The sequence below is a fragment of the Tursiops truncatus genome, chromosome 11 (genome assembly GCF_011762595.2).
Source record: "Tursiops truncatus isolate mTurTru1 chromosome 11, mTurTru1.mat.Y, whole genome shotgun sequence".
NCBI classification, from domain to species: domain Eukaryota; kingdom Metazoa; phylum Chordata; class Mammalia; order Artiodactyla; family Delphinidae; genus Tursiops; species Tursiops truncatus.
The window spans coordinates 17,732,621-17,745,111 of NC_047044.1; the positions used below are offsets into that span (position 1 = coordinate 17,732,621).

At 42.8% G+C, this 12,491-nt stretch overlaps 1 long non-coding RNA gene across 1 annotated transcript; it reads right to left on the minus strand.

Moving 5' to 3' along the window:
* Positions 1-4,039: 4,039 nt before the first annotated feature.
* LOC141275751 (uncharacterized) lies at positions 4,040-5,839 on the minus strand. Its single transcript, XR_012324035.1, has 3 exons — positions 5,800-5,839; positions 4,971-5,180; positions 4,040-4,630 (listed from the first exon to the last, which is right to left on the minus strand). It is a non-coding gene; the product is annotated as an uncharacterized lncRNA (long non-coding RNA).
* Between the last annotated feature and the right edge of the window lie 6,652 nt (positions 5,840-12,491).

Consider the following 12,491-nt stretch of genomic DNA (forward strand, 5'->3'; position numbering starts at 1 on the left):
TCACGTATGAGGGTTTTAATAGAGATGTGAACAAATGGAGGCTGGACTGACTTCCTGAGAATGTAATTTTGAGTCAGGTCTGTGCAGTGAGAAGGAGGGAGATCACTAGAGGAGGGAGGAGAGGTGAAGAAATGTCAGGTAGGGCTTCCCTGGTGGCGCAGTAGTTGAGAGTCCGCCTGCCGATGCGGGGGACACGGGTTCGTGCCCCGGTCCGGGAAGATCCCACATGCCGTGGAGCGGCCGGGCCCGTGAGCCATGGCCGCTGAGCCTGCGCGTCTGGAGCCTGTGCTCCGCAACGGGAGAGGCCACAACAGTGAGAGGCCCGCGTACCGCAAAAAAAAAAAAAAAAAAGAAATGCTAGGTAAAGGAGACAGCTGGCATAAAATTACGGCATTCTAGCAGGGTAGGCACATTCATTCAACACGGGAACATTCCCCGTGGCTGGGGCAAGGGCTGCATGGAAGGGGGGCCGGTGACGAGAGGAGCTGGGAGAGGGACCTCAGGGCAACCTGTGAACTGCCTTGAACCTCACGCCAAGATGTTTGAACTTAATCTTCTCTCTAGGTTTTGGGGAGGTTTTTAACCCTAGAATTAAATTTTCAAATATTTTTATGATGATATCTCTGGCAGCTGACAAGAAGGTGAGGTGGGATGGAGCAAGACGGCTGGCAAGGAGTCCAGTTTTGAGGCTAAGTTGGGAATTGTGGCCAGAAGTGACAAAGACCCCTAAGGCAGTGGTAGAAGGAAGGGTGGGATTCTGGAGGCACAGCTCAGGTAGAATCCATGGGATTTGGTTTTGCCACAGATTGGGGAAGAACTGATTAACGGAAGAGGTATATGGAGACAAGAGTTGGAAGCAAGGAGCTACTGCCCTCCCCTGGCAAATTATTGCCAGAATGAATCATCCATTAAGAGACAGGAACGTTCGCTGTATTCTCAGAACAGAAGATGCTTGTTTCTGGGACACATCAGTCAGGAGGTATGGGTTGCATTCGTGTAGATTTTCATTTCATTCACTTCTCCAGAAATATTTATTAGGTCCTGTTACATGCCCAGTCCTGTGCTAGATGCTGGGTACAGACTGGGAAGTGAAACAGACACCCTTCCTGTCATCATGGAGCTTTCTATACACTGTACTGGAGGGAAGGACAACAAACAAATGTATGTATAATTAACATGTACAAACTGTGTTAAATGTATGAAGACAATCAGTTCTAGGTGCAATGAAAAGAAATGAAGGAGCTAGTGGGAAGCAGCCGCGTAGCACAGGGAGATCAGCTCGGTGCTTTGTGACCACCTAGAGGGGTGGGATAGGGAGGGTAGGAGGGAGGGAGATGCAAGAGGGAAGAGATATGGGAACATATGTATATGTATAACTGATTCACTTTGATATAAAGCAGAAACTAACACACCATTGTAAAGCAATTATACTCCAATAAAGATGTTAAAAAAAAAAAGAAAGAAATGAAGGGAGCAGAGAATCTCCTAAGATGGATGGTCAAGATGAGGCTCGATTCAGAGTGGGACCGTCCACAGCCCCTTTCATCCGGGTAGGGCATTTCTAGCCAAGCAGATGTCAAACTAACGAAAATTTCGCTATGTTGATAAATTTCACGTTGAGTTCAAAGTCACTCTTTTCTCCAAGTATCTTGCAGTTTTAAATGCACTCTGAGTACCTTGCTTTACTTATCCTCAAGTTTTATAACTATAACTCATTTAGTATTTTAAAATTTGCAATATGATTCTCCATATTTGCTGACTGGTTTATGTGATATCCCTGGGGTAGATTGTTACAACAATGGCTCCCACTCTATCACCCTTTCCTGTATCCAATCTCTTAGGTAGGCCCCTCCCACACTGACATGTGGTGTGGCCATGTGACTTGCTTTGACCAATGGAATATTAGGAGACATAAAACAAGCAGAGAATTAAAAAGTGCTTGAACACTGGGCTTGCCCTTTCTTGCTCCCTGAGAATGACAGGTGAGGAAGCCTGAGCTAGCCTCCTGGAGGATGAGTATCCCAGCTGAGTCCTCCTAGGTCAATGAGCTCTCAACCAGTCTACAAGTTGACTGTCACCACAGGAGTGACCCTAGACAACCAGCAGAAAAATCTATCTAGCTGAGCTCAGTCCAAATTACTAGGCCCAAAGAAATTTTGAGAAAATTAAAGGATTGTTGTTTTAAGCCACTAAATTTTAGGGGCTTTTTATGCAGCGATAGATAACTGATATGCTGTAATCTTCAAACAACTTAATTATTAGTTTTTAAACAAGAAAACTTAAAAGCAGCAAAGATAAATGACCCTCCTAAGATCTCACGTAGTTTGGGGGTGGATCTGAATTCTTACTTTACATCCTAGACCTTATTCTTTTTTTTTTTTTTTCGGTACGCGGGCCTCTCACTGCTGTGGCCTCTCCCGGGATGCGCAGGCTCAGCGACCATGGCTCACGGGCCCAGCCGCTCCGCGGCATGAGGGATCTTCCCGGACCGGGGCACGAACCCGTGTCCCCTGCATCGGCAGGCGGACTCTCAACCACTGCGCCACCAGGGAAGCCCCCTAGACCTTATTCTAAACACCACTTCATTTCTGCAACTTCCAGTATCTCTCGGAAAATACCCAAACCTAAACCCACTAATGAATCATGGTTCCCCAACTTCCCAGAGTTCTTAGCAGGTATCTTAAAGTGATATTAAGATACTGGGCTTTAATTTAATTTAAGTGATTAAGAATCAAGATTATATATAATTGCATGAATAAACAGAACTAAACTGATCATTTTCAAAACAGCCACATAACCTTGTAATCAAAAGTCATAACCATCTGAGAAATATTCTTTCTGTCATTCTAAACAACAAACGAATTGAGAGGAAATAAAAGGACATTTTACTCAACTTGTTAAAAAGAAATTATTGTGACTTTTTTCCATTGTGCTTAGAGAAGAAACATACTTTTCCAGTTCTTTGAAACATTAAAACAATAACTAAACCTAAAGTGGTGTAATCTAACACATATGTTCTGAATCCTTACAGATAGGAAATAATTTGTTCCCTAGGACATAAGAGAAACTCACATCTCTTTAAGGTTTTGTGTACTTTTTTTCTACTTGAGAATCACTTTCAACTTTTTAATAATGACTTGAAGATGTTGAGTTACTTGCCCAAGATCACAGATTATAAGTCATAGAGATGGAATCAAATATTTTTCTTTTAGATGCCAAGTCCCATTCTCTTAACTGCCCTAACTAAAATAATAACTATTATTATACAAGTAATATGGTCACTTTCTTCTTCCTAACAGAAGGAATTTTTTTTGCAGTGTCCCATCCTCCCCCCAGTAGCCACATTCTTCTGGGGAGGTGGGCACTAGACCATCTTGAGGGTGTGGTCCTGATTGGTCTACGTTTAAGTCAATCATAGTGGTCTCAGCTGGTTTACACAAGGACATGTGATCCCTGTGACACATACGGAAAGTCTGCTGGGGCATTTGTTCTTAAAAAGAGAGAATGCTTGTGACTGTCCTGAGAATGTCTTCTCAGCTCTCCAGCTGCAGGGACCGTAACTGACTAACAGTCTCTGAGCACCTGAGGCCACGCTTCCCAGGGCAGCTTCCAGCCAAGAATGGAGTGTGACATGGGACTCCTGTGTCAGGTGACTTTGATCAGCGGTAACTTCGGCTAGATGCCTCTGGCCTTCTCTGCTAGGGATATTAAGTTTGGATGTTTCTCCTGAAACTACGGCACCTATCCCACATGAGCGGAGCTGTCTGAGAACAAAGCCTGCTCCCGGAGAATGGTAAAGCAGAAAGATGGAAAGAACCTGGGTTTCCAATGATGTTTTGAGCTGCTGAGTTAATCAATCCCAGGTTCCCCCTAAATTTCCTTATTGTGTGAACCACTGAGTTGAGGTTTTCTTTACTTGCAGCAGAAAGCATTGTCATGGATACAATTATTCTCCAACCCCACTTCCTAGAAGAAACCTCTAATAACATTTTACTATGAACTTTTCCAATATATTTACAAACATATGTATCATTTTGCAACTTGCTTTATTTTGTAGTCATCAATATGTTACGTACATCCTTCCACATCAGTGCCTATAGATCTACCTCTCTCTTTCTCACAGCCGCACAGAATTCTATATGGGGATGTACCCTCATCAATGTGCTTCTATCCATGATCATTCACCGTGTGCCCTTTTTCTGAGTCAAAAGATTTGAGAGCCACTGGCAGAGCCTTCCTTAGAGGTCAAATTACTATGTTCTGTTCCTCTTTCCATCCCAGAAATGGGACCACTTTCAACACAGAGGGAAATATACTTTTAAATGTACACCAAAGGCAGCCTGAGCAAATAAATCAGACTTAGGAACCAGAGAGGGCAGACGTTTTGTAGAAGACGAGACCTCCCAGCGAGGCCTGGTCACAGAGATGCAGCCTGAGACTGCTTGCGGAAGAGGGCAAGAGTATTCTAGATTATTCTAGCCACCTCCTCGCTCCTCCACTCCACCGGCCTCGCCTCCTTCTCGGCCCTCTGCTGCGTCAGGTTCTGGGGGCCGCGAGGGAGGCAGGGAGTGAGTGGGCTCATGCCGACGAACCATCCTGCAGGAACAGGCTCGGCTGCTTACGTTGGGCTCTGTGGGATCGAAGACACCTGCTCAGCCCGACCCAGCCTGGCCAGCTTCCAACGCCCTCTCCCGGCAGGCGTCCTGCCCCGCCCCCTAAGCACCCAGACCCCCGCCCCACCCCCACCCACAGCCTGGCTCCACCCACTGCCACCGCCGGCCCAGGCCCCGTCCCTGCTCGCTGCTGGGACTCCTGGCTCTGGCGTGCACCTCTCCCCTTACTCTGTATGGGATTGTTTTGAGTCTGCAAACAGCAAACCAAAACAACACAGAAAGTGTCCACTCTAAGGTGCTGTTTTTGTTAGGGCCAAACAACCAATGTGTTTCACCTAACGAGATCCTCCACCTTACCTTCTGAGAGGTGGAGTGGTCCTCAAATCCCAAGCCCATCGTAGAAGTCTGATGTTGAGGATAGAACTCTGCACCGTGATTCTCACAGGAACTTCTTCTGGCGGAAACTGCCTTTCCTCGCCTTTCCAGGAAACTTCCCACGTTCAGCCGGCTGATTTCAATCACTCTATCAACTCAAACTGGCCTGGCTTAGAGATGGATCTGATTCGGCTGGGAATATAAAAGCAGCGGGCTTGGCTTTTTTTAGCTTTTGAAGCCCTGCCTACTTATTACAGCAAACATTAAAATAGCAACTAAGCACATCACACATTAAATATACTTTTTAAATTTTTGCTATAAATGTTATTCGATCAAGATGGAGAAAAGTGGGTATAATATGCCAATGTTTATATAAAAAGAGGGAGATACAAATCGGTATGTATATTTACTTATTTGGCAGAGAAAAGGACAATGGAAAAATATACCATTAAAGTGAACAGTTATCTATAGGTGAGAGGAAGAAACTGGAAAGAACAGAAATAAAAGCTAGACTTTGGAGGTACCTTGTTTTGTAGATTCAAGGAACCATATGATATTTTGTATAATTAAAAAAATAAAATTAAATGACAAAAAGCATTATTTAACAGTGAAAGCAAAATGGAAGAAAAAAAAAAGAAAGGTAGAAAGAAAGAAAAATAAGTTAACTGTATATCCAGTTGTTAGTATAACCACATTGTGAAGAACTGAGACCAAAATAACAAACAACCCTCTGGGCAACACTGTAGGATGCTAGAGAACCAAGTCATTATTTTGAAAACTAGTAAATAAAAAGAAAGAATCAAGCATTTACCTTGCCTTTTTTATACAAGCTATGCTTTGGGGTAACCAATTAATTGATGAGGGAACGTTTCTTTTTATAGTACTCCAACTGTTAAAAGAAGGAATGATAGAATAACACCATTTTACAACTTTGAAAGAATTAATGGTTCTAGGCAATGATCATCAGTGGTTGCAAATATCTCAAAAACAAATACAACCAGATATTGTGTGCCTCCTGATAGAGGTACCTCTGAAGGAGGCTTCCAAGAAAAAATTCCATCATAATCAAGTAACTTGATCTGACTACCAACTCAGGAAATATCAGGGAAAGCAGATGTGAAGTGACACTGTAAGGTGCAAAGTAGCAAAATCCAGACTACGGCAAACTCCACGGGACAAACAACCTGGTTTATTCAACAAGACAAATTGTCAGTAAGAAGAAAAAGAGAAGGAGGGAAAGACCTACAGATTAAGAGGCATTTAAGAGACGTCATTCATTTGCATTGAATGGACTTTAATTGGATCTTGATTCAAACAAACTCTAAAAAAATAATTCTATAAACAAGCACACATATTTGAACACTGGCTAGATATTTGATGGTATTAAGATTTTATTGTTTATTTTTGTGTTTGGGTTTGTTTATATTTACTGGGCTTTGGGGCTATTTTTTGTGTTTCTGTGGTTATGTTTTTTAAAAGAGTCCTTATCTTTTAGAAATAAATGTTGAAATATTTACAAACAAAATGATAGAATGGATGTCTGGAATTTTTTTCAAAATAATCCTGGCTTGGGGGCAGGGCAATGGGTAGGGATGTAGATTGGCCATGAGTTGATCATGGCTGAAGCTGAGTGAAAAGTACATGGGGTTAATTATTACTACTTCCTTTACATTTGTATTTGCTTGAAAATTTCATTGGTAAAATGTTTTAAGAAATCCTTTGGAAAGGGTTCTTATAATTTTCCTTTTGAAATTACTTGAGGGTGAGTAACTCACTTAATTTGGTAATGACTTCTTAGAAATCAGTTCATATTTTGGAATTCTTTCCAAGTGAGAAAATAATGATAATAACAACAACAGTTAGTACACATCCTTAGAGTGTGCCAAGTACTCTTCTAAGTGTTTTGTTCATTTAATCTTTTCAACAGCCTTTGAGGTTAGTGGTATAACTAACCCCATTGCGGGCCTCTCACTGTTGTGGCCTCTCCCGTTGTGGAGCTCAGGCTCCGGACGCGCCGGCTCAGCGGCCATGGCTCACGGGCCCAGCTGCTCCGCGCCATGTGGGATCTTCCCGGAGCGGGGAACGAACCGGCGTCCCCTGCATCGGCAGGCGGACTCAACCACTGCGCCACCAGGGAAGCCCACCCCACCTTATATACGGGATTACAGAGGATGAGGAAACGGAAGCTCAGGGAGATTGTATTTCTTGCCGGAAGTCACACAGGTAAATGAAGAGCCAGGATTTGACCACAGGTAATTTAGCTTCACAGTTCATACTTTTAACTACTATATTAATCTACAAATTATTTTCCAATATAAGGACATTTTTATGAATACTAGATTGAATAATTAATGACGTTGACATAAGGATGCTTCATACACATTTAGTTAACCTTCATTAACTTACATTTTGAGATTTTTCTCTTTGTGCTGCAGAGCAATACTTTCTTGCAAGAACCCAAATGTTTTCATAAATCCCAAATATCTCACAGGCCCTATGCCTGGGGCGTCTCCTGCCCAGTGTATAAAACAACCTGAGATCTAGGGCAGAAAACTGATTGATTCTCAGGTGTTACTTCAGCCTGATCCTCTCGTCCTGGTTTTGCCAACTTTCAACATCCCTCCCCATTGTCTCTATCTGCCTCCTTTGGTATATCTGCCACTCATCTTCTGGAGTGGATCCCAGTGTATTTTAATCCTTGATTCTACCTTGAGCGGCTAGTATCAGTTTGCTCCTAAGGAATATGTTTTGGCTTTTCTGGGTCTCCCCTGCTCACAGGGTTGGTTGGCCACTTTTTGGTCAGAATTCACAGGCTCTGGGCCTAAGAAATGCAATGAGTTGGGCAGGGCACTCATCTCCTTCCCAATCCCCACTGATAGAGCTTAGTCTGTTCTAGAAGACTTTGAAAAGTTCTAGCCAATGGGATTCCTGGATCTAGCTTCTGTGTAGTGACCAACTAACCAGATGTGAGGATAGTTTAGCTAGTGGGCAATAAAAAAATTAAATTAAATTAAAAAATAAAATAAAATACCTGCACACAGTCAGCCCATGAATTCCCCTAATACTGGATCCTCCAATACTGGTTATCGGACCCTGGGACCCCTCATGTTCTCAGTCATCTTATTGTGTGTCTTATTTTTCCACTTGAGTCTGTTCTTTGCATTAATTTTAATATCACATAATCTGAATGTTTAAGAGCTCGGAGCTCGGAGGAAGGGACATAGTGTAATTTTCCCTGGGCCTGCTGGAGAGCTACTAGCTATGAACCCTCCCCAAAGATGACTCTGAACACAGGATAAGCATACATGCATGCATGCCAAGAATGATGTAATAAGAAGTCTGCAATGTATCAAAAAATAAAAGGATAAGCATAGACTGACTCAAGGATCAAAAGAGCAGAAGAACTTTGAACTTCCAAATCAATTTTTCCTCTAAAACATATGTTTAAAAACCTTTATAGGCAGCAGACCTGAAGGATTTTGGTTTTGTGGTCTCATATACAAGCAGATAGCCAACTCCAAAGGGTAAGGCTTGTTAGCACTGGTTCCATCCTTCCTTAGTGAATACAGTGCCACTTGTTGAATTGCCTCTATTGGTCCCTGCACTGCCCCTGTATTCTTTGAAGTTTCTGGAATTCAAGAGTTGGCCTGTTCCATCCTATATAGTTTAGGAAATTTTAAAGTGGCCCAAGGCAAGTAAGACTCAGAGCCAGAAACACAGCCTGATATCACTGATAAGATAACAAGAAAAGGATGAGATAAATACACTATATTTAATCTTGGGAATGTTTATGTTGCTATTTGCATCATTCCAATTAAAAGAGTGATGTACACAAATGAAGTTTCCTACAGTTGTTGTGATGTGCTAGGCAAGGGTTTTCTGAGCAGGGTGGTGGTGTGGGGTGGTGAGGATGAGTTGAAATGGAGAACAAGGTATGACAGGTGTATGGGGTGGGCTGAGCCACCACGTTGTACAACTACAGGGGATGCCGCTCATTACCGTGTAAGTGAATGGCTGGCGCTCCCTGGCGTTTTGCAGTGCACCACCTGTGCCCCAGGGGTCTAGGAGAGGGAGGGAGTAATGTCCTGGCAAACAGACAAGTAGTCCTTTCCCATTTGTCTACCCAGTGAGTGATGGCTTCTTTAACTTTCAGAACTTGTTTCACTGTCCCTGTCCTACCTGAATCTTTCCTAACATTGCATACCGCCCTGGAGAGAGTTAACAGGATCATCTTCTATATTCCATTTTTCCCCTAAACACAATTTCTTCACTGAACGTACCACCCTGAAAATGTAAGAATTTGGTGCTGTCTCCCTTGCTAGATCATTTTTCTTTTTTTAAATAAATTTACTTATCTATTTATTTTTGGCTGAGTTGGGTCTTCGTTGCTGCACGTGGGCTTTCTCTAGTTGCGGCGAGCGGGGGCTACTCTTCATTGCAGTGCGTGGGCTTCTCATTGTGGTGACTTCTCTTGTTGCAGAGCACGGGCACTAGGTAGTTGAGGCTCATGGGCTTTAGAGTGCAGGCTCAGTAGTTGCGGCACATGGGCTTAGTTGCTCTGCGGCATGTGGGATCTTCCCGGACCAGGGCTCGAACCCGTGTCCCCTGCATTGGCAGGCATATTCTTAACCGCTGTGCCACCAGGGAAGCCCGCTAGATCATTTTTTGAGGCAGGAAACATTGTGTTTCATTCATATTTGTAATCCTATTGCCTGGCACCTAGTACGCACTCAGGAAATGTTTATTGAACTGCGCCGAAAGCAAAGGATGGTTTCATCATCTCTTAAATTCAAATCTAGAGACAAGACAAGCATTTCCTGAAGCGTGGACCACAGAACAGTAGTCCTAGAGAAATGGTTTTCCTAAAAGGGTAAACGCTGCAACCAAATTATCCCGTCATGAAAATCGCAGTGCATATTACATAATACAGGCTCTATGAAGTCCTGCAATTAAAAACAAAAATCTTTTAAACTTTGTTTTAAAAGCAGAATTTCCAAATTCATTTGAGCATGGGATCATCCCCTTCTCCTTTGTGGTAACATAACATTTCTAAGGACACTTAAGAAACACTGCACCAGAGTATCTTTTTTTTGTTCTTTTTTATGGAAGTATAGTTGATTTACAATGTGTGCCAATCTCTGCTGTACAGCAAAGACTCAGTTATATACATATATACATTCTTTTTCTATATTCTTTTCCATTATGGTTTATCACAGGATATTGTATATAGTTCCCTGTGCTATACAGTAGGACCTTGTTGCTTATACCAGAGTCTCTTGATGTGTGTAAACCAAGCTCTATTCACATTTCTCAAATCCAAACTGGGAGCCTGCCGTTTTAGTTCGCCCCTGAAAAGAACTCATTTTATTTATTTATTCATTTATATATTTATTTAACTAACATATATGGAGTGTTTATGGCTCATATGCCAAGGATAACAAAAGATGCCCTAGCCTCCCAAGAATTCATGGTCGAGACAAGAAGACAGAGAGCTAAACAGACTCTTACAGTGCATACAACTCAATAGCTGTATGATAGAAATAGCCCCTGCTTCACACCACTCTGAGCCATTACTCACACTGAAGTCTAGATCAGCTGGGGGGGGGGATGGGAAGAATTCACCTGCCAGGGTATCTCCACTGGGGTGAAGAACCAATTGGTTTTTGTGACATTGTGACTTATAATAAGAAACAGACATTTGGTCTTCCTAAAACCCTCAGTATTTCCTAATAAGAGGATAAAGGTGTCTTCATATTCACAACAAACCCCTTTCAACTACACCTGAGTTTATGTCAGTGAGGTGACTTTTGGAAAGCTCCTAAGGCTAGGGGCTGGTTGCCAGGGGAACCAACCAGGTGTTTAGAGGGTTGGAACTCTCAGTCCTCCCCCCTCCACAGCCCCCACCTGCAGAGAGGGGAGAAGGGGTGGAGATCAGGTTCAATCACCAAGGGCCAATGATTCAATCAATCATGCTTCTGTAATGAAGCCTCCATTAAAAACTCAAAAGGATGGGGTTCAAAGAGCTTCCGGTGGGTGAGCACTTGGAGATCTGGGGAGACTGGCACACGGAGAGGGCATGGAAGCTCCGAGCTTCTTCCCACATACCTTGCCCTTGCATCTCTTCATTTGGCTATTCATCTGTTTCCTTTATAATATGCTTCATAATAAAATGGTAAACGTAAGTAAATGGTTCTGAGTTTTTTTTCTGAGTTCTATGAGCCACTGCAGAAAATTACTTGAACGTGAGGAGGGTGTCGTTGGACCCTCCAATCTCTAGCCGGTGGTCGGAAGCACAGGTGACAATCTGGACTTGTGATCGTGTCTTGAAGTGGGGTGGAGGGGGTGTATCTTGTAGTCCTGAGCCCTTAACCTGTGGCATCTGACTCTATTTCTGGGTAGATATTGTCAGAATTGGGTTGAACTGTAGGACACTCAGCTGGTGGTGGAAAATTTCTTTTTGGTGGTGGGGAAAAAAACCCCAAGAACAAAGTTTTTTCTTTTTCAGTCCATTGTGAATCGATACCTTTGCAAAATACATAAAAAATGTATTACTAAGGCAGTGTGATAGTGGCATAAAGACATATAGATCAGCAGTCCAGAAAACAACCCTCAGGTTTATGGTTAATTGATTTTCAGCAAAGATGCCAAGACCTTTGCTGAAAATCAATAAATTTAATGGGGAACTAGGACTCTTTTCTTTTCAACAAATGGTAGTGGAAAAACTGAATATTCACACGTAAAAGAATGAAACTGGATTCCTTCCTTACACTGTGCACAAAAATTAACTCAAAATTGATTACAGACCTAAATGTAAAAGATATTCTTTGAAGAAAATATGAGAGCAAACTTTTGGAATCTTGGGTTAGCCAAAGCATTCTTAAAGGATATAACACCAAAAGCACTAGAGACAAAAGAAAAAATAGATAATTGTATTTTATTAAAACAGAAAACTTTTGTGCTTCAAAGGATACCACCAAGAAAATGAAAAGACAAGTCACAGAATGAGACAGGATATTTGCAAAACATACATCTCATAAGGGATTTAAAACCAGAATATATAAAGAACTATTGCAACGCAATGATAAGAAATGATAAATAACCCGATTGAAAAATGGGCAGGGCTTCCCTGGTGGTGCAGTGGTCGAAAGTCCGCCTGCCGATGCAGGGGACACGGGTTCATTCCCCGTTCTGGGAAGATCCCACATGCCGCAGAGCGGCTGGGCCCGTGAGCCGTGGCCGCTGAGCCTGCGCATCCAGAGCCTGTGCTCCGCAACGGGAGAGGCCACAGCAGTGAGAGGCCTGAGTACTGCAAAAAAAAAGAAAGAAAAAGAAAAATGGGCAAAGAATCTGAATAGCCATTTTTCCAAAGGAGATATACAGATGGCCAAAGATGTGAGCAGGGTTTGTAAACCGATAGGAGACAGTGTGGTTCCCCCGGTGTTAGCAAGAGCCGGAAACCATTAGCAATAAAGGGGCGCGAGGGGAGGGAATAGTCTCAGAATC